At 44.7% G+C, this 22,624-nt stretch overlaps 1 long non-coding RNA gene across 1 annotated transcript; it reads left to right on the top strand.

Moving 5' to 3' along the window:
* Positions 1–7,758: 7,758 nt before the first annotated feature.
* On the top strand, positions 7,759–17,886 carry LOC123834433 (uncharacterized). The gene is made up of 3 exons (XR_010407526.1): positions 7,759–10,754; positions 11,880–12,057; positions 17,759–17,886. It is a non-coding gene; the product is annotated as an uncharacterized LOC123834433 (long non-coding RNA).
* Positions 17,887–22,624: the final 4,738 nt, after the last annotated feature.

Below are 22,624 nucleotides of genomic sequence, written 5' to 3'. Positions count from 1 at the left end.
CTATATACAAAGTTCTAGAACAAGACAAACTATGCTGATGGAAGCCACAACAGCGCCTGTCTCTGGGGCTGGGGGTAGGTGGGAAGATGAATCGGGAGGATATGAGTAAACGTTCCTTGGTGTTAGAAATGCTCTGTGTTACGATATGGGCTTGAGTCATGCACCTTTATCCATTTGTCAAAACTCACTGAATGGTATACTTGAGATCCATGCATCCCACTTTATATAAATTTTACCTTAAAAAATAAAGGGTAAGGAAAAAAATCTAACACATTAAAAAAAGAAAAAGGATGAAGGGTTAAATCTTAAATGTGTAATCCTTGGTAAGGACACATTTGAGATACAAGGGGCAACAAAAAATGCTTTTTCAAAAAGTGATACTTCCCCCCCCTTTCTCTTATTGTTTGTTGTTGGTATAATAATGACTTGATTTTTAAAAGCGATACCACTGAGTCATACAATAATTAGGGGAGGAAGCAGGAATTAATTTAAGAAGAAATATATGGCATTTTGAGTACATTTTGAGAAAGATTTGAGGAGGTCAGAGGTCTACAGCAAACCATGTTACACTTGCTTTACTGAGTTCAGATGTAATAAAGTGGAAGGAGTCTTTTAATTCATTTACGTTTATTATAGAATCATCATCTAACCCAACAAATATAAAACTAATCTATCTAAACTATTTTTTTTTTTTTTTTTTTTTTGCTATACACACTTTTCCTTGAGGTAGGGTTAGAAATACACAGTACGTTAACTTTCAGATGGCTGCATGAAAATTAATAAAAGGAAACCTCATTTAGGATGGAGTCAGGAGGCTGTCAGGGGGGCTCTCACGCCCAGCACTCGCCATCCATTGCAGACCCAACAGGAAGAGAGGTGCCTTGCCCAGGGATACTGCCTTGCCCAGGGATACTACCTTGCCACCCCAGCGAGAGGAAGGAAGGTTTTCTCCGCCCCTGGCAACAGCCCAGCCAATGAGAGACAGTCACAGCTCAGCCAATGAGAAGCCGCTGTACTTCAAACCCCCAGTTTGCTCCTATGGACTTTTTTGCTGATAACAGCTGCTTTCCTCCATACAAGAGTGGTTCTCTCCTTTATTCATTGGACTTGCCTATAGTTTTGCCATGGCTTGCTTGTCCCAGATTGCAATTCTTGGCTAATCCCAAATAAACCCATTTTTGCTGCTAAAATCACTAGCAGTTTTATTTTTAAGGTTCATAGGTGTTATATAGATGCTCTCTTTCCAGGATGACTATGTATTGGATTGGATACTGTGGGGATACTGTCTGAGGACTCTGCAGAGAGAGAGAGCGTGCGCGGGAGAGAGATCCAGGGCTTCTGGCCAAAAGACAAAGCCTACAGACATGGAGAGAGTAGGGGATCACAGCATTCTTGCCTGGGGCAAGCGTTGGGGAGCTCTGAAGGCATAGAGATCTCAAACTCAGTCACCCCTGATCCACTGGTCTTAGACACGATCAGTGCTCATTCTGGCCCTGCTCTCCCCACCCATCTAGTTATAGGTTTAAGCATATGCCAATTAAGCATTCCTAAGGGCTCGCGTCCCGAGAGATGTGACGGCTTTCTCTGGAAGTAGGCACCTCCTGTAGGTTGGTACCCATCAGATGCTGTGGACAGAACTAACATTTAGTCTCGATTCAGACTCAGGAGCTACATACCTGGGTTGAAATCTTGGTATTATTATTATTATTATTATTATTATTATTATTATTATTATTATTTCACAATTGAACTGAGCAAAGATACCTCAGTCATTGAAGACTCACCCTAAGAGGGACACCTGGGGGAAAAGCTCTGGGCTGTTCGTTGCCAAAGACGCTGGAGGAAAAGGATCTAAAAGGAAAAACAGTGCCCTCTGGCTATGAGGATGGGTGGTGCTCCTGCAGGAAGGTGCCCTAGGAAACCAGGACGGGCCTCTCAAGCTGGGGTTTGCAATTGTCATGGTCCTCTGGGGGGCGCGTTCTACCTCGTTTGCATTTCAGAGAGACAGGAAGAGACAGGACTGGTTTGGGCCTCAGCAAAATCCAGGCCCACCATTTCTTCAGCCATTATGACACAGAAGCTCCCCATTTAAGAAGCACATTTTTTTTAAGGAGGCTGCACGCCCCGTGCGGGGCTTGAACTCACAGCCCTGAGATCATGCTCTGCCGCCTGAGCCAGCCAGGTGCCCTCGAGCTGCACACTGAATTACAAAGGTGGAGGCTGGAGCAAGGCAGGGAGGGAGGGGGCCTCTCCCGTCAAAAGCTAAGGAGGCTGTGCTCTGTCCTTGGATATACCATTGTTATGGTCTGATCTAATATCACCTGGCTCCTACCCTTTAGCTCATTAACCTTCAAAACAGTCCAGGAAGAGAAATATGATTATTTCCATTTTGCAGACGAGGAGCCCAGAGTGGTCAAGCGGCTTGTCCGGACCACAAAGCCACAGCGGAGGGCCAAGGCGTGTGTCCTGGGTGGCCCTGCCCATCCCCTCTGTTCTGGGGTGCAGGGGGGTGGCTGACCTGACAAGGCCACTGATGTTGTGGGAGCTTCCCAAACCACTCCAGTGTGAACATCTTCCAGATGGATTCTCCACAGGGCGATGAGGCAAGAAATTTATGGCGCGACCTGATTAATGGGCCAGGCAGTTAAGAGTTCTTTGCCAAGCTATGAGCATAATTTAAAGGAACCAAGGCAGGAGGAAAGGTCCCATAACTCACATCCTTAAAGGGTTCTTAGAACAAGAGACATGTTGGATCATTCAAAACATCTCCCTTCCTTGTGCCAAAAAAAGACCGGCGTGTTTCTGGGTGTTTTGGTCAAAGAACAAGGAGTCTGGATGAATATACATGGCAGAAGAAGGAGGGAAAAATACTTGCAGGTCATAAATTTCCGGCTGATGTTTTCTTTGTTGTTTTCTGACAGGTTGGTATTTATTTAACCACGTTCTTGCTCTTCATGCCTCTCCTCCCACCTTATAAATGCCATCCTCTTTAGCGGTGTCATTTTTCATTGTATGGACTTGAACTGTTGCCAGGAAAGCAGCTTCGGGGATCATAGAAATGGTGCCATAGAAAACAATGGAAAGAGTCCCCGAATGGGAGTAGAAGATGGAATTTGAATCCTGACCCTTGTACTGCAGGCTGTGTGATTTTAGGAATGTCACTGAAGGGGAGTGGAACGTGTCCCCCTCCCCCAAAATGTGCCTCTTTGGCACAGGGATTGTTTTTGGCTGGTTGTTTTTGAGAAGCAGCCAACTTGGGAGGAGCTCTGAAAACCAAGTAGAAGTTACCCTTTTATAAGAGACATTTGCATGTTTGCAGGAAATCTCCATGTGTAAGGTGTCTCCCTCCCAGTACCAGGAAGTGGGGGAGGGCTAAATCTCCAGAAACTGTTCAATCAGTGGAGTTGGCAGGGACTTAAATCTGCATAACAGCCTAACCCCGTTCACTGTGCTTTTCCTGGTCACCCCCATAACTGACTCTCCACCCCCAGAATCTTTTTTCTTCAGCTGAAGATGGAATTTTCAGTTTCCAGACTTCAGTTTCCAGACCCAGTTTTCCTGGGTCTCTCCCATGTAACCAGGAGCTATACATGTTGTTAAACTTTTGTTTGTTTCATGTTACTCAGTCTTCTATCAACCTATTTCTTAGCCCAGCCAAAGAACCTAGAAGGGAAGGAGGGAAACCTCTTCCATCCCTACAGTTCTGGTGACCCAGATGGGATTTTCAAACTGGCGGGGCTGCTGCAACTGGGACATCCTGGGCCTCTGACAAAAAGCCGGCAGAAGGTAAGGACTCTTACCTTGTCAGTCTCCCAGCCCTCTGCCTGAAGGGTGCACTGGAAGTGAGCATGGTGAGAGCGCTTCTTCTAAATTTAGATCAGCAGGAGAAAATATTTGTGCCACTAGTTCCTAGGGTCTAGCAACTCTGCTAAAAAAAAAGTCTTATTTATTGATCCTATTCCTTACACAAACGGTCACTGTTTCTGTCTCTGTTGTGTCATTTGTCATGAGGAGGAAAAGCATAGGGCAGAACGCAGGCTCAGGCCCTACCATGGCCTGCTGTTTGAGCCGGCCTCACAGAATGACAGGTTCATGGTCCTCACCAGACCCATGTCTGTTTAGACAAACTTTGCTGTGGGTTAATGTGCGCAAGAGGTAAATGCTGTTGCTAAGGGACATCTTAGGAGCCAAGCCACGAAATTGGTGGGCACAGGTCAAGCACTTAAGAGCTGCTGGATCCTGTACTCTACGGCTCTCGTGTTAGGATAATTTGGTCATTGAATGGGTGAGACTGACACTAGGTCACCCGCCAATCTCAAGAAAATTTCTGTGCAAAGAGGTACTCCATTAAACACCACCCAGTCCTCAACCCAGAGGCACATCCCTCTGAGCTTTTAGTTTGGTTCCAAGAGACCCAAGCCTTAGCTAATGCTGTTAACGGGCATTACTTAGCTAATGCATAACGTGCCGGATGAGGTTTCCCTTTTGTCTTGTTCTATGTCTTGGGGTCTTGGCTTTGTGACCAGTGAGAATATTCTCTCTGGTCTTGCCGGCTAGGGGATGCATTTGGTGGATGGTCGACTCGACTGGATCTGACAAGAGGAGGGGCACGGGAAGCCCTGATTTTAGCCAGGTAACAACTTGGACTGGTGGCTGGTGTCCGTTCTCTTTGTCTGACTATATCAGCTCTCAGGGGAGTTTGTCTTAAGGGGTCTTGTCTGTAAGAGGCCATTGTCTCAACCTTTGCTGAGTGCTGGAAAAGTCCCACTCCAGTTGTGCTTGCCTGGTGTCACAGGTTAGTGGGTCTGTGATTGGAGGCCTCTCACGTTCTCATGGGACACCAGAGACAATGTTTGCACTCACCATTCTTACTGCCTGTGACATCTTTGCTTTCTGAGGCTGACGCCGGGATCTTACTCACTGTCTGGATCTTGTGAGGGCTGCATCGTTTGCCCTCTCCTTTGGGCTGCCTCCTGCATCCACGGTTGAGTGGTTAAAAGGCTCATTGGTTTCAGGTGCTATCAAGATTAATAGATGATCCTACTTAAAAAAAAGAATGATCCTACTTGTCAAAGGCCAGATGACGAATCTTTATCGGACAAACTTCTATATTTGAAAAAATTTTTTTAGAGAGCTCTTATCCTAAACAATTGTTTTGTTGGTACTTATGGAAAGACCAAACTAAAAGTGGACACAAAGAAGTATAGCAGCTAGCCTTAGGGACTCCCTTAAAAAGATGGAAGAACAGAAATGAGACTTAGAATAAAAATTAGCATCCACATCTAATGTAAATCCCCTTCTCCTCCTTCCTATACACCCCCTTTATTCCCAAATCCCTCTCCTTGACCCACCAGAAGATCTTTTGATTCTCTGAGCCCCTGGTCTAAACCCCCTCTCAAATCCAGCCCTACCACCTCAGCAAATTCCCTTATATCCCAAGCCTCCTGTAACTTCCCCAGAAAATCCATAAACACCCAGCTGCCTGTTTTGATCTCCCTTTCCTCATAAGATTTATAGAGAGCAGGGCCTGCTCTCCAGGCTCAAGGTGTACCGATACTCATGTAAATACTAAACTCCAGGAAGTGACTAGCAGAAACACTCAAGAAGGGTGGTAGGGCTCGCTTTGCTGTTACAATTCCTCCTATTTCCCAGGGGTCTGTAATCAGGCTCTGCCAGCTTCAGGTCTTCCCATACAGTGTTCTTGATGGATGTATCTGGACCCCCACCCCCAAGACTTCATATCACCTGGACAGCAACAGATCTCCTAAATTATAAAGCCTTTTACCTCCACTTTCAGAAGATCCTACCAAATTCAGAGACGAGTTGGAAACAATAGTGGCCATTCACCACCCATTCACTGGGACCTGGATTGGCTGCTAAGGGTTGCTCTTTCCTCCCATGATTAAACTATGGTTATCTGGCAAACCCGATGGCCCCCTGGGGAAGACCTTCCTCTCTGAGGATACAGATGGCCAGAGCCTCTCAGGTCCTCCTACAAATGACCTGGAAATGGCTCAGCGGGAGGCTCATATTCAAGGCTTGATAGGAACAATATTAGAGGATTTCCCCCCTAAAATAAATTGGTCTAATGTTGAATTATGCACTCAGAAAGAAGGAGAGCATCTGAAAACCTTTGTTAAACACTTTATACAGGCTTTTTCAAGACATAATGCATTAAACCCTGAATTTCTAGAACATTAAAAAAAAAACTTTTAATTTCTACCTTAGCTGGAAATCTCCCTGAGATAAAGAAACAAAAGAAATGTAGTTGGATGGGCATATCACTCTTTTGATATCATTCAGGCTACCACTCCATTTTGGGGGGAACTGGAAGCCACTGCTTTGTCTTGCAAATCTCTACAAAACCTGAAATGTGCCTCTAGAAGCAATTCAGCCCCACCTATCTTTACCAATCCCCAGACCTCACATATTCATCTCACAATGCTCATAGACACTGGGACATAACAGAATTGTCCTGCACTTAAGAAAAAGAAGGAAAATTTTAAATTATCCTAGACCTCTGATTATAGGCAAATATGCCCCCAAAACTCCATGTTGGAGAAAACTTGGATACTCTCTCTGTGCCTTTGTGATGTAGACTTTTTTTTTTTTTGGAGGAGTCATTTTATTTTATTTTAAGATTTTATTTATTTATTTGACAGAGAGAGACACAGCGAGAGAGGGAACACAAGCAGGGGGAGTGGGAGAGGGAGAAGCAGGCTTCCTGCCGAGCAGGGAGCCTGATGTGGGACTCGACCCCAGGACCCCGGGATCATGACCTGAGCCGAAGGCAGACGCTTAACGACTGAGCCACCCAGGCGCCCATTTTATTTTATTTTTTTAGATTTTATTTATTTATTTTAGAGAGAGAGTATATATGTGCACACACACACATGCACGAGCAGAGGGGGAGGGAGAGAGACTCTCAAGCAGACTCCATGCTGAGCATGGAGCCCAACGAGGGCCTGGGTCCCACGATCACAAGATCACGACCCGAGCAGAAACCAAGAGTTGGCAGTTTAACCAACTGAGCCACCCATGTCTCTGTGATGTAGACTTTCTATCCCCATCTTGTCTAGGACCGAAGAGCCACTCTTTGAAATTCAAACTTTAGGGAGATGTTTCTCACCAGAAGAAAGAGAGAAAAAGGGAGATATTTGGAAATTGGGCTAATGAAAAATCTTAGATGTCTTCTGCAGAAATTAGTAGAGAAAGCACTAGCCATCTAAACAGGTAACCTTAATTTATTCCATCTGCCAGAAACACAGTTTGGATGCAACTGCTCTTTCATAAATGAGTGAGTTTTGCATTATACCCATTTCATGGTTAGAATTTTAAAACGAAAGCTGTAAAATTTGTGTCTATATGTTCATGTGCATCTACGTATGTATGTTACAGATGTGTGACATTTCCCTACCTCTGAATGGTATTGCCAAAATTTATTTGTAAAGAGTTCTATTTAATTGGCTTCAAAACAAACAAGCATTTAACTTATATAAATTAAGGATTAGGCATTCTAAAACTCTCAGAAATATAGAAACCAAGCCAAATATTTTTCAAGTTCGTGTGATGTGGGATAATCTTTGGTAACTGGAAGCTAGTTGAAGTTTGTTAGTTTAATTAAAATAGTTGTGTCTTTGTGAAGACATTAAATGCAATGCAGATAAACAACTACCTGTGTTGAATAATCAAATTCATGTTATCTCTTTTTTTTTTTAAAGATTTTTTATTTATTTATTTGAGAGACAGAGAATGAGAGACAGAGAGCATGAGAGGGAGGAGGGTCAGAGGGAGAAGCAGACTCCCTGCTGAGCAGGGAGCCCGATGCGGGACTCGATCCCAGGACTCCAGGATCATGACCTGAGCCGAAGGCAGTCGCTTAACCAACTGAGCCACCCAGGCGCCCCCAAATTCATGTTATCTCTTACAAAACTTGTCAGCAAGAAGAATAACCTGGGATGATGGTTGACTTTGTAATATCTTGTGAGGTTTTTGTGAGTAATCTAAGCATCATCACTGGGAGCAAGTGAGTTAGATAGCTATAAGTGGGAAAAGAGTTTTTAGGTGAACTTTTTAACAATAATTATATTTTATGGTATGTGTACTTAAAAATAATTTCAATTCTCTTTGGTAACTTGGAACTTTAAAGTTGTGCTGAGTTAAGTTAAATGATGAGAAATTCATTGAATATCTAGACCATTTACTGAACATAAGTTTATCTATTTTTGGCTTCTTATTACAGAGGCACTAAAGATATTTGTGTCTGTTAGTAAACATGTCTTGTGCCACACTGAGAGATTGTACTATTTTTTTAAAAGGCATATGCTTCTAGAAATTATGAAATGTATTCATAAATTTGCCAATCTAAAAAATGTGGGTGTAACAGGCTGTTCACAACTGCTTACTTCTTAGTTTTGCTAGAAATGAAAGTTTCTAAGGGTTAAGAATTTTAACATATGTAATTAAAGCTACTAGAGGTAATAAGGAAAACAACTCTGTACGAAAGGAATTTTGGATAAGAAAATGTATGAGATATGAAGATGCACTTTTGTTAAAGGAAAAAGAAAGTAAAATTGTCCTAAAGTAAAACTAGCATAGAAAGTTGGGGAAAGAAAGAGAATTTTACTTTGTGTGGTCAAGTTGGCTAAAATGTAATGAGTTTATGATAAGGATTATAAAATTAAGCTTTAAAATCGGTAGTGTATTTATGTAAAGCTAAAACTTGATTTTCTTTCATTTACTAAAAGGACAAACTTTTCAGGGACCATTAATCTCCTCCTCCTAAGAGATAGTTTTTCTTTACCTTTTAAGTAATCTGCCTAAAAAGCAAAGATTTTGTGTTTTATCAGGATGATTTCCTATTCTCCTTACCATCTGTGGTCTTTGACTGCTTAAGAAAACTGGGTCTTCTCAATATTAAGAGCTACATTTTGCTCACAGCTATATAACTTTCTGTATTTGCCTTTGAAGTCTTTTATTATCACTTGGGTAGAACAGATAATTATGTATTGTTTCATAATGGTCTGTGATGTTTGTGTGGATATATGTTATTCACATTGGTGTTCCAGAAATTTTATAAAATTCCTAGAATTCTGGTATGTCCCAGTACAATGCTATCACTTATAATTCTATTATTAATTTGAAATGTTTTATGTTATAGAAATAAGCAAATTTCTTTGTCAGTTGTATTATAATGAACTCTCATCAAATCTTTAACTGTGGCCATTTAAAAATCTTTTGCCATTTACACTAATTGTTTTACTGTGATGTTTTTGCAAAAGTGCTTCCTCTTTAGTGAGACTCATGGAAAGAACTCTTGAATGCAGGTATCTGATAATTTTAAGATCATACCATTGATTTAGCTGCCTATGTCTTAGAGCAACTTGGTTAAACATACCTTTGTGTACAAAGATGAAACATTTATCTTTTTCTCCTTACCGGATCGCTCCAGAATTCAGAAACTCTCAGTGAGTATTCTTATTTTTATGGCAATATAATTATTTGCATAAGTTCAATAAGAACCTGTTCTCCTTGTAACATTACAGACACAACTGGAAATTGATTATATTACCAAGGCTTTGACTAGACTGTCATATTTGAGAGAGATGTACATGCTTGGATATGACCAGACAGCTTTAAGGAACTAAAGTTGACTTTATGGAGCCAATAAAGTCCCTTGGAAAAACAGCCTCGTCCCTTGCTTACAGGCTTCCCAGCAGTTTTGCCAGGTGCTTAAGGAAGGTCACTTCATGGCAAGTGCAGAAACCTCAGGATATTTTGGGATCCTTAAGAAGAGAGGAATCACCCAAATCTATAGGTATTGCAGGCGAGTCTGGCAAGTCCTTCGTTTGGCTTCCTGGCCTTGAGAGGCTTTTAAAAGTCCCATTTGAGGTTCCTTATGAAAAGTTCCAGTGAAGCAGATTAAGAGTCTATATGGTTAATTGTTACTCTTATTGGACTTATGTAAATAATCAGGTCAAGTTTATTGAGACTAGACTAATTTTGCAAACAAATATATTTTACTGTAATGATCTTTGGTAGAAATGGGGTAATTTTAGAGAGAAAAATTATGTTTCAATAGGAACTATTAATACAACTGGTGGATATTAAATTCCAATTCTGTTCATTGACTTCGAGGTTTTGTTATTTACCTGTAAACTGACCTGGATCCTGAATTCTTCCAGTTTCCTCAAATATCTGGCCACAGATCTCCAAACTAACATTTCCAACTTTCTCCCACCTTTTGACTTGGAATCGCTAAGAACAAAATTTTGCCCAAAAAGTCCCGCAAACTGAATATGAACGACTTGCTATAAACTTCAGAGAAAACGCAACAGGTCATGTTAGACAATCGTCATGCCTCTTGAAGATCAGAAGGATCACCAGAGACATTCAAACTGCAAACCCTTCTGGAAGAAGACCTATCAGATTGCTACCACCTGCCCTCACTATCTGAAGATGCTTCTAGCCTGACATCTAGAAATGTTCTTGACTGGCTGCCTCCTGGGCTCAGAAACTGATTTATAATTTGTTCCAATCATTAACCTTTGTTTTTCTTTGTTTCCATAGAAATGCCATATTAAACACCTGATTTCTCCTAACTTTGGGAGCTCACCTTTAGGACGCTCCTGGAATGAGACACAGCTGTTTACCTGAACTGACCTGTTCCCAGGACTGAGTGACTGGTTCAGTGAGATAGGGAGTAATCTATCAACTCAGCTTCTGGACTGTGAAAATTCTTCAAAGTTTCAAAGGTGGGACTGAAGGAGAGCAAAATATGCCCCCCCGCCAAAAATGTGCCTCTTTGGCACAGGGAATGTTTTAGGCTGGTTATTTTTGAGAAGAAGCCAACTTGGGAAGAGCTCTGAAAACCAAGTAGAAATTGCCCTTTTATAAGAGACATTTGCATGTTTGCAGGAAATCTCCATGTGTAAGGTGTCTCCCTCCCGATCCCAGGATGAGGCGGAGGGCTAAATCTCCAGAAACTGTTCAATCAGTGGAGTTGGCAGGGACTTAAATCTGCATAACCACCTAACCCCGTTCACTGTGCTTTTCCTGGCCACCCCCCATAACTGACTCCCCCCACCAACCCAGCATCTTTTGTCTTTAGCTGAAGATGGAATTTAAGGTGATGGCTTGGGTCATTTATGAGAGTTACTCGGTTTTCCTGGGTCTCTCCCTTGTAACTAGGAGGTATACATGTTATTAAACTTTATTTGATTTTCTCCTATTAATATCTCCTGTCTTATATCAGTTTAATTATTAGACCAGCCAAGAACCTAGAAGGGAAGGAGGGAAAAGTTCTCCCCCTCTGACTTCTCTCTCTGGGCCTGTTTCCTCTTCTGTAAAATAAAGAGCTTGGGCTGATTATCTGCTGATTTGAATGTTCTGTGAGTTTCTTGCAATCATGTCAACCATTATATTATCATTATTCAGCATCTGGAAGTAATGCTCCCTCTGCTAAACCCCCAGAGCATTTTATCTATGTGTTAAAAATCAGCATTTATCACTTTGTGTCTCAAGTTCCAGTTATTTATGAACATTTCTTTCTTTCTTTTTTTTTCTAAACTGGACTAAGTACTCTTGGCAGGGCGTCTTTTTCATCCTTGTATCCCCCACAGCCCCAGCATAGCACCTGGCACATGGCTTTCACCCGATAACACTAAGTGTGGATGAAAAATGAATGAGTGAAGATGGCCACTATTCACTATTTGTCCTCAGGCAAGATGACTTGATTTAGAGTTTTTCTTATAAAAAGCACATTCTTTCTACTTGATATAATTTAATATATGTGTTCCAAAATGCAGAGTTAGAAATAAATCTCATTTTTAAAAGATGCTTTTATTTTAGAAGAATCTTATTGAACTGTTCCCCTACAGGGTCTCTTCCATACCAGACTTTAAATCAAAGCAACATGTTGTTCAAGTTTTCTGGAAGATACTGCTCTACAAATGTTATCTGGGCTCGCTCTCTGCCCCAAGTTGATGGATTATCATTCCGCAACAATTCCCCTCTCACTGTGGACACAATGTACCCATTGATGTTGGGTGCAACCAGGTAGGCTGGCTTTGGCCAAAGGAATGTTAGTCAATGTAAAATACAGGCAAAGACCTTAAATGTGCCTGTGTGGTTTTTCATACCTCTTGTCCTCCTGCTACTTACCATGCAAAGAACACGGGGAAGAGACCACATCCCAAGCTGCAGCCTGGATCAGCCACAGCGCGACCAACCTGCAACACCATGATAAAAATGAAAAGATACTGGGTGTTGAGGTGGTTTGTTATGGGGTGTTATTGTAGCAATAGGTGGCCATTATTTCCAGTTTCTAGTTTTATCCTTGTATAGATCTACTTTCCTCAACGATTCATTATGAATGTCTTCGTGCTTTTGGAATAGAGATAGATGCCCTGCTTGGACATTTACTTATTTATTTATTTTGTAGTGACAGGTTGGTCAAGCAGGTGACTTCTGGAGACATAAGCCCGCATTTTGAGAACTGAGTTGAGTATCTCTGATTCTCTATGGTTGTGTCCATATTTAACTTGTTGTTCTTTATGTTTTTAAATAATTTGGAACATAGTCTCTGGAAACATTACACGATTCACTAACTTTTTTTTTGAGATTTTATTTATTCATTCGAGACACAGAAATATATATATATATAGAGAGAGAGAGAGAGAGACCATGAGCAGGGGGAGAGGCAGAGGGAGAAGCAGTCTCCCTGCTGAGCCAGGAGCTGGACGTAGGGCTCGATCCCAGGACCCCGGGATCATGACCCGAGCCGAAGGAAGACGCTTAACCGTCTGAGCCACCCAGGCGCCCCTCACTAACTTTCCTTTAAAAATTAACACATATATCCTGTGTCATATTTTATGGACTCAGAAGTTCCAAATCACTCTTCCCTATTTAAACTAATGGCTGAAATACTTTTTATAGGATTAAAAATTTTCAAAAATAAGCTTGGGTTAAAATAAGGGCATTCATATATTTTTTAATGTGGTAAAATTTATATAACATAGAACCAACTATTTCGAAGAAGGCCTCTAGTTTTAATTTACTCTAATAAGTGCCTGGCTGCTTTATGCATATTAAATGTCAGGGTAAACCACAATTTGGGGTACATATTAGAGTCAGAGGGGGAAGGAAAAAGAAAATGCCAAGAGGAGTTTGAGAAGGAGAGAAGGCTGGACCAAGAGAGAGGACTGGAAAAGAAAGACACTCCCACATGGTTATTCCGTGGCTGATCTTCTGCTCACCACCCTGTGCTCAATGGACCATGTTGGGTCTAATCAGGGCTCTATTCTCTGGGGGCTGGGGGTGCTGATGCACGTCAGCATCCACCAGTTAAATCAGTTTCTAATTGCATATAATCTTGGAACTAGTGGAGGAAAAAATGAACTGACAAACATTATTTGTTTTCATTTCTGCTCTTTTTGCCTTTGCATTTTCTTTTCTTTTTAAGATTTTATTTATTTATTTGACAGAGAGAGACACAGCGAGAGAGGGAACACAAGCAGGGGGAGTGGCAGAGGGAGAAGCAGGCTCCCCACGGAGCAGGGAGCCCGACGCGGGGCTTGATCCCAGGACCCTGGGATCATGACCTGAGCCGAAGGCAGATGCTTAACGACTGAGCTACCCAGGCACCCCTGCCTTTGCATTTTCAAGTGGGAAGTTAAGATATTGAAAGTCCTTGACTTTAACTCAGGTCTAAAACTTCTTATCTCTTTGCTCAGGTTTGGGGCATTTTCCTAATTTGTGAGATTTGAGTCTATTTGACTGGGATGGCTTATAATCCTCCTCCCATATTGCCAGGAGCCCTTCTCCCTGCAGGCTTGCTGTGGGCTTGATCCCTGATTCGGTAACCCTAAGCATGAGTTTATGGCAGGGGCCTGGGGATTCTGGGGGTCCCTGAGACCCTTTCAGTGGTTCTGCAAAGTCAAGGTATTTTTCATGATAATTCTACCATGTTATAAGCTTTTGTTCACATGAGTGTGATGTGGGGTTTTCCAGAGGCTACACGATGTGTGACATCATAATAGTTTAAATGCAGAAGCAGACATGAGACTCTAGCTGACTTCTGTTCAGCCAGACATTGAAGAGATTTGCAAAAATTTAAAATCATGCCATCCTTGCAATTTTTTCTTTTGGAAAATATAGTTATTTTTCATAAAAATAAGTTATTTACATTGACATGTAATGGGTTTACTATTTTAAAAATTTCTCAGTTCTAATGTGGTGAATATTGATAGCTATCTCCCACATAAACATAAGCTCTTTGGAGTCCTGAATGGGGTGCTAAGACCTAAAAGCCTGAGGACAGCTGCTCTAGGGTCAGTGTGTCTACACTTTCCCACTACACAGCTGTGCTCAGCCTGGTGGAAAGAGAAAGAGAAGATTGCCGAAGGGGCCCTTGGGCGTTTGGCCTCTGCTCTGGGTAAGGGCCTGAGCAGGTCTGCACTGTGGGATTGCCCCATCGTGGGTCTGCTCTTGGGGGGCGCTGAGCCTTTCCAGGGCTGGGTCTTGCAGACCACCTGCTCCAGACCGTCTCTGCAGATCTTTCCAGGTCACCAGCCCCAGCAGCACCCTGAGGCCTGCAGGAGGTAGCATTTGCACTGAGAGAATGTCCACAGAATGGACAATGGAGAGATGGTATATGTAAACATAGAGCCTCTGCAGCAACCAGCCCCAAACAGCCAGGACTAGGTCAATGACTGCTAACTTCCCTGAATTTTGCCTCTACTTCTAACTCAACCAACATGAAAAAGCTAAATATGCCCTCATGACCAATCACATAGGATGCCTGCTTCTAGTTAGCTTCCCCATGCCCACAGCTTCTCATCAGGGCCCACATGGAGCCTTCTCTCTTGTGCACTATAAAGCTTCCCCCCTCCCTGCTTTGCTTGCTTTTGAGTCTCTGCCAGAGCAAGTGTTATGGGTTGTGTCCCCCAGACACTCATATGTTGACGTCCTAATCCAGTATCTCAGAATATGACCTTATTTAGAAATAAAATCACTGCAGATGTAATTAGTTAAGATGAGGTCATACTGGAGTAGAGCGGGCCCTTCATCCAATATGACTAGGATCCTTATAAAAGGGGAACATTTGGACATAGATGTGTGCACAGGCAGAACGCCATGTGGACCTGAAGACGGAGGCCTGGGTGAGGCATTTACAAGTCAAGGAAGCCCCCAGAAGCTAGGGGAGAGGCCTGGAACAGGTGGATTCTCCCTAGCACCTTCAGAGGGAGCATGGCTCTTCAGATACCATGCCCACAGCCTTCTGCCCTCTAGAACGGTGAGAGCGTCCGTTTCGTCCAAGGCATTGAGTTTGCGGGACTTTAGTACAAGAGACCTAGCAACGAACAGAGCCGGACACGGTGGCTGACTCCCTAGCTACAGCACGCTCTGAATAAATAATAGCCTTTGCTTGCTCTCACTGGGGGTCTTCATCCATTTCCACAGCACCCACAGGCTTGCGGTGGAAAGGACAGGCCTTCAGACAGAGTTGGCAGGACCCCAGGCAGCCAGGCTTTGGGTCACAAGCCAGAGAGTGGAAGGCTGCTGGAAACTTTTGCTCAGGTTGCAGGTTTTGAGGCTTTGATCCGGCTGCTGATGTCCTGACATAGTCTGATAGGCTCGGGACTGACCTTCAGGTCGGCCTCCATGCTGCTCTGCCGTCCCTCCCCTGGGGGGCTTGTTGCCAGAGGACCTCCCCGGGCCTGGCTCCGGGGGGTGGTGGGCAGACCCCGGAGCTCCTGTGTCCTGCAGGGGCTGACTGGAAACAAGTTATTTTGAGACCAGCACAGGCTGTACAGATAACAGTAATAGTATTTTATTGCTGAAGTAGTGTGAGAAATGTTGGGGTGGGGGACAAGAATGGAGATGAGTTTAAAAATAGAAGGCTGTAATTAGCCAGGCATGGGTTTGTTCTGGAAGGCAACAATTACTACGGCAACCACACATCCCAGATTTTCCAGGACGGTCTCCATTCCATGGAATCTGATTCTTTTCAGTAAAGGTGATCTGTTAAACATCTAAGTGCAATTTAACGTTAGGGAATTATATGACATTACACATGAAGCAATTCAGTAATCCAAATAAACATTTGATCATGTCAACACTCATTTTCTTCCTTTTTTTTTTTTTGTTATGCAAACATAGTCATCACAGTGGCCATGGTCTCTGCCTTCAGGTTAAGAGCTGAACTCTGAGGATAAGAATTCAGGCAGGTGTGTGCTGGAAGTGGGGATCCCTGAGAGAGTGTGAAGGGGAGAGTAGACTTCTTGGCTGGAGACCTTGACATTTTTCACTGGACGTGAATCCAAGGAGCCAGTTCTCAAGTTTTTGCTGTATTCCGTGGTATACCAGCGTGGGTCAGCAGGGAACACGCGTGTAGCTGCTCTGTGTGTGGATTATTGTGGCAGGCATGTTGTGCTTACCCACGCAGTGACAGGTGTGCATGAAATCATCTCTGCAGAGCCTGGAGTCCAGAGCTTGGGGCCAGAGAGACCAGAGCCCCCCGGGGGCACCAGCGTGGGTGGGGAGGTGTGAATGTGGATAAGAAACCATTTTTCTGTTTCCTGCCTGGGTTCTCAGAGGAGGGAAGGGTTGTGTTTGGAGAGGGATGGAGGCCAGCAGGAGTCCAGGAGGCGAGGACACTGGGGTGAAGGTGGCGGTGGGGAGGAATGCTCAGCTCAGCACCAGAAACCTACATTTTGGAAACTTGAACATTCATGGCTATTTGCATTTTCAATAAGATTCTCCTAGTTTTCTGCAGTGTTTTATTAACATTCTTTTGCAAATATCAGCTAATTTTGGTTATACTCAGGAGATAAGAGGAAAGAGACTTTGATCTGGGATTGGAAGTTTGGTGGGCATAGTGGAAATCAGAGTTAAAAAAACAAAAAACCACATTCCAAGGGGAAGGCAGATCTTGGAGGGAGGAGCCTGGGAACCCTGGACCTAAGCTGAAAAATACACCCCTCTCTACCAGCATCTCTCTAAACCTCTTCTCTGTTAAACTGTGCAGGGTGGAGGGGGGGAGGGGGGCGGAGAGGGTTGTGTTTTGTGGTTTGCTTTTAACAGGAAGCTGTTCTGTGTTTTGTTTTTTTAGCATAGTTTTTTTTTTTTTTTTTTTTTTTTTTAAGATTTTATTTATTTGTCAGAGAGAGAGAGGGCACAAGCAGGGGGAGCGGCAGGCAGAGGGAGAAGCAGTCTCCCTGCTGAGCAAGGAGCCTGACGCGGGGCTTGGGGTCATGACCTGAGCCCAAGGCAGATGCTCAACCGACTGAGCCCCCCAGGCATCCCTGTTCTGTGTTCTTTACAGCTATGTGTAGCCCTAGAGGTGGCATCTCAAAAAACTTGCCTCCAACACTAGGTTTTGGTTGTAAAACGGATTCTCAAAGTGTGCTTTGCAGGGGCGCCTGGGTGGCTCAGTCGTTAAGCATCTGCCTTCGGCTCAGGTCATGTTCGGCTCAGGTCATGATCTCAGGGTCCTGGGATCGAGCCCCACATCGGGCTCCCTGCTCGGCGGGAAACCTGCTTCTCCCTCTCCCACTCGCCCTGCTTGTATTCCCTCTCTTGCTGTGTCTCTCTCTGTCAAATAAAAAAAAAAAAGTGTGCTTTGCAGACCACCAGCAACCAAAGCTCCTGGGGGCCTGTTAATTGCAGAATTCCAGCTTCCTCTTCAGACTGACTGTCTGAATCTGAACCTCTGGGTCTTGGGGCCTTTTCAATACACACCTGTTTGATTTTTCAGCACAGTGGAATTTAGGAGCCATGGCTGCTAACACTCGGAGAGTCGAGTTGAACTCCCAGCCCAGTCTTACCTCCAGTCCCTAAAAGGGGGAGGATCATTTCCGAGCTCCAGGTCCACATGCCTGAATTCCGTCTGCTGAGTGGCATGGGCATGTGCGTGCCTTTGTAAGGCTAACGCCCTGCCAAAAGATAACCACAGGTGGACCTGCCCTCAGCGAGACTCAGAAGACGTGTGCTCTTTCCGAAGATAGCGACAGCAAACCCGTGCTGACGACCGTGTGGACCTGAAGGAGTGTGGGACTGCACAGCCTTATATAGTGAGTGGGGGCTCCAGGAAGGATCTGTGGGGGAACAGTGTGTTCGGTGAGCTCCTGAGCGTGCCACGTTCCAGAGTCCCGATACGTAAGGTCACCATGTGTCTGTGGCTGTCTTCGGAGATTGCCCAGCCCAGCGTGGCCAACAGCTTGTAAGTGCTTGGGGCAAGCGGAGTTGGGCGGCTGAGCCGTAAGTTTTGCAAATGGGAGGGACCATCTGGAGGGGTTTCTGGTGGCGAGGGGGCTGTTGTTGGTATTATTGACAGACGCGAAGGAACCTCATTTGGTTCATGGCGGAGATTTACCCAAGGTGCCACAACAGGTAAGTCGAGGCAAGTCCCAAGCAGCTAGCTGCCATGGCCTCTGGCTCCAATGTCATTTTCTGTCCTTTCTTGGCTCTGCCATCCAAAACAGCGCACCCTCCTCCCTGGCCTGCTTTCCTTTTCCTCAAAGCGCTCAGCACTCTCTGGCATAAACGCAGGTGCTCACCAATCCCCTTCTGAGGCGTGAGCCCCCCGGAGGCTCCCAGGCTGTACTGCTCATCACAGGATTCTCGGGGCCTGAATGAATTCTCGGTAGATGGTATCTCAGAGGAAGAGCCATGGGCTCAAATTGGGACCTGCTCACCAGCGCAGGCAATCTCCAAGGTAATGTTCTGAATGGGTCTGAGCCATGTCAGAGTCCCTGGCAAGCCTACTTGCACGCGACAGGGGTGCAGATCTGCAGCTGGGCATTGGATGCTGCTTCCACACCTTGTCCTGGGGGCGAATCCCTTCCATGTGGAGCCTTCCGCTGGTCTCCACAGTGCCCCCCAACACACATGGTTCGCACTTCCTTCTCCCGGCTTTTGTTTTCTCATTTCTCCCCCTCATCAAAAGTCCTCCAACTCCCCAAGGTCAGCTCCAGCAGTTCATTCTGATGACCAACCCATCGCGATCTCTGCTGATTCCCAGTGCCCACTGGCCTTGGGGCCTGGCCGCCCAGGGCAGTGCTGCCTGGTTCTGGGTCTTCCGAGGTGGGAGGCAAGTGGGATTGAGGGACCCATGAGTGCTGAGGCCTGAGCATCTTTTAAAGTCGCTCATAATGCCTTGTGTGTGTGTGTGTGTGTGTGTGTGGTGGGCGGGGCACACAGTAGGTGCACATGGAACCCTTGTGGGTTTAACGGTTCAGGCTCCATCCCTATAGCGAGTCCAGTTTTCTCACGTATTCCTCTCTCTGGGTTACTACTATGTGAGGATCCCTTGTTGAGTTTGTACAATTCTTGCCAAACTAACAGAGGCACAGTGGAAGTGGTCCCTGCTGCCACTCCTCTCCCCGCATGGCCACGTTTCCCAGGACACCCCTCCAACCCTTCTTGCTCTTCCTTCTGGATGTTACCTCCTGTGTTAGTTTCCTGTGGCTGCTTTTAAAATGACCACAAACTTAGTGGCATAAAACAACACACATTTATTGGCATACAGTTCGGGAGGTCCTAAGTCTGAAATGAATGTCACTGGGGTGACATCGAGGTGTGGGCGGGGCTGGTTCCTTCCAGAGCCTCCAGGGGAGAAGCTGTGCCCTTGCCTTTTCTGGCTTCTAGAGGCCTCCTGCGTTCCTTGGCTCATGGCCCTTCCTCCACTGTCACAGCCAGCAAGCACATCCCTTGGGTCTCCGCTTCCATGGCTCCTCTCTGACTCTCCCATCTTTCAAGGATTCTTGTGATTACACTGGGTTCACTGGGATGATCGGGAATCATCTCCCCACCTCAAAGTCGTTGACTTCATCACATCTGCAAAGTCCCTTTTGTGAGGTAACAAATCCACAGGTTTCAGGGATTAGGACCTGGACATCTTTGGGGACCATGACTCTGCCCACCACGCTTCCACATGAGCTTATCCTGTTATTTCCTGAGACACCTCTTTTTCACATCATCTGCTGATTTTCTATCATGAGAAGAGAATTTCTGTTTGCCCCACGTCCTCCCCGTGTACTCTCAGTATGTTATTAAGACAATAATTGTTTCCTGCAGAGCCAACTTGTATACTGAGATTTCATTCCTTTTCTTGTAGAACATTTTCTCCCTGGACTTCTAGTTGCCTTTAGTCTCTGTCCTGCAACTTATTCCCATGTTTCTCCTGGAGCCTTCCCTCTGAGAGCCCACGGACCTGGGCTCCTGTAGGGCCAGGCTGTCCTCTGGGCACCTCACAGCAAGCTGTTGGGTTTCAAGGGAGAGGAGGAGAGAGACAGAAAGGGGGAAAGGAGAGACATGGAGAGAGAGAGAGAAAAGTGTGTGGGGTGGGTGGAGAGGAGAGAGGTAGGAGGGGGAGGTGAGGGGAGAGAGGTGTGTGGAGGGGGTCAAGGAGAGAGAACAAGCTCCAGAACACTGAGGACACTGAGTGGCGCCCCCATCACCGTTGTGGCCTGGCCTCGGGAGTCGGCCATGTTGCTTCTGCTGCATTCGAGGCATCAAATTCTATTCGCAAAGGCCCTCTGAGTTTCATGGGGAGGTGGAAAGAGACGCCATCCCCTAAAGGGAGTATGGCAACATCTGGGAAGAACATATGAGAACAGAAATATTACAGTGGTCAATTTTGGAAAATATTAATCTACTTACAACATAACACAGTTGTTTTCTCCAACAAGAAATTTGTTCTCTAGTAGACCAGTGCTAGCTGAATAAAAAATTATTTTTTACTCCACTGCACTTGTTTTTCACTGTATACCCAAATTCAGCATGTGCTTTAGTGTAATCAGACAACACTGTCATGAGCTTTTAGGAGACTTGTCTCCCATGTTAGTCCCCTTCCCGTTATCTTCGTTTTATATGACCTTATCTTTTTTCTTTGCTTACTGTTAGAAAAATGGCGTTTTAAAGTTGTCTTTTCCTTCAAAGGATACATCTAGAAATGCACTTTCTGAAACTCCTGTAATAATTCGTGCTAATCATCTGAGAAAATATAAAGCACTCTTGTCAGACTTTTGTTTCACAAGAAGGCTGATTATGGCTCAACAGCCATACAAAACCGTAACCACTCCCCATCACCCCCGTGTGACTTGTTCTTGTTCCAAAAACCACTCCTTTGAAAATAGATAATTCTACGAAACAGAATACAATACATAGCATTTGGACCGGTTGACCCAAATCAACATCAAATAAGAGCCCCAGATTATTTCAGCAAAAAGCAAACCTAATAAATTATGTCTTTTTACAGTACCTACAATATTAAGTATCCTGTGATGGCAAGCAGTGATTGCATTCAAGCCAGGGTGCACAGCCCCTGTATGATTATGTATTGTGAGTGCCCCTGAGGTCACCAAAGGAAGCCCTACGTTTTTGAACCTTGCAGATGTAGGGGCCTCTCTGGCTTTTATCTTAGCTCCTGATCACAAAGTAAACTGTATTTGGCGCTTGGGGAGTCTCAGTCTGATCAGTGGTGTGTATGACCTTCTGCCATGAAGGATATCCAAGTATGCTTTGCAGTCCAGGCCACCCTGTACAGTGGTGTATGTCATGCACTGAGCAACTTCAGGGACACCATTCTCATTAAGGTCATCCTAGGTTTTTTCTGGCAGACAGCATAACGTATCTTGAGGAAGGCACGCCTTTTCCTAATTCATGTAGAGGTGCATGCTCCCTGGGAGGGGAAAGAACACTGTGACTAGAATCAAGTTTCCCCACATTAATAATAATGTTTAATGCTTATGTCACCTTGGGGTTCTTAATCTCTTCTGTAGTGCCATATACAGTTGATTTATTGGCTTGTTTTCCTTTGACCTAATGGCTCTTTCTCATTATTTTCTGAATATGGCTTTGCTTGGCTTCCTGGAATGGGAAACAGAAAGGGTTCCCATTTCTGCCACTCAGAGGGAAGTCTGGCTAGCAGAGAGTGCTGGGATTCATACCCCCCAGAATGTGGCCACCGGTGGCTGTGATCATTCAGCAGGTTCATCTGGTCTCAGAACCTCACAGAGGGCAGAAAAGCACCCTTCTAAGGCTTGGGGAGTATTAAGTGAGTGGGACACACCAGGTCTTACAGCTTCCTGAGGGATCTGCACTAAGTGGAAAGATCCCTCTTAGATTCCCTAACCAGAGTCCCTCCTGGGAGGGGAGCCCCTTCCCCTTTGTTTGTGTCCTCTCTTCCCTCTCCCTGGGAACCCAGTGCTTTAATTTACCTCCTTTCCTATCAGAAATTCAGGGGTTAAAATATTTCATCTATCAATGAATCTAGAGAGGATGATTCTTCATCTTACAGAATTGCTAATGGTAGCATTTCGGGCATTTCCGGGGAACATAAATGGTGGTGGTGGTGGCCTCTGACTCACCTGTAGGTGGCCGAAGATTAGTTTGCTCCACGAAGGTGTCATGTTGGGCCTGAGACAAATGTTCATTTGACATGAATGACTATAAATTGGGACAATTTTAATATCTCCTTTGGAGTTCCCTCAGAGAAGTGTATCTGAGGAAGCCCATTTTTTCACTCCTGGCAGCCCCGTGGTGAAGAAGCGGCCCTTCATGGCCAGGGCATCCTCATTATAGCTGGGTCCCCCGTCTGCCTGCTCCTTCCTCTAGATCC

Source organism: Mirounga angustirostris, unplaced genomic scaffold (assembly GCF_029215605.1).
Source record: "Mirounga angustirostris isolate CCGP_5_RB_7025 unplaced genomic scaffold, mMirAng1.0.hap1 SCAF_1, whole genome shotgun sequence".
NCBI lineage: Eukaryota > Metazoa > Chordata > Mammalia > Carnivora > Phocidae > Mirounga > Mirounga angustirostris.
The sequence above is the reverse complement of the archived record's forward strand: the minus strand, read 5'-3'. Positions and strand labels throughout refer to the sequence as shown.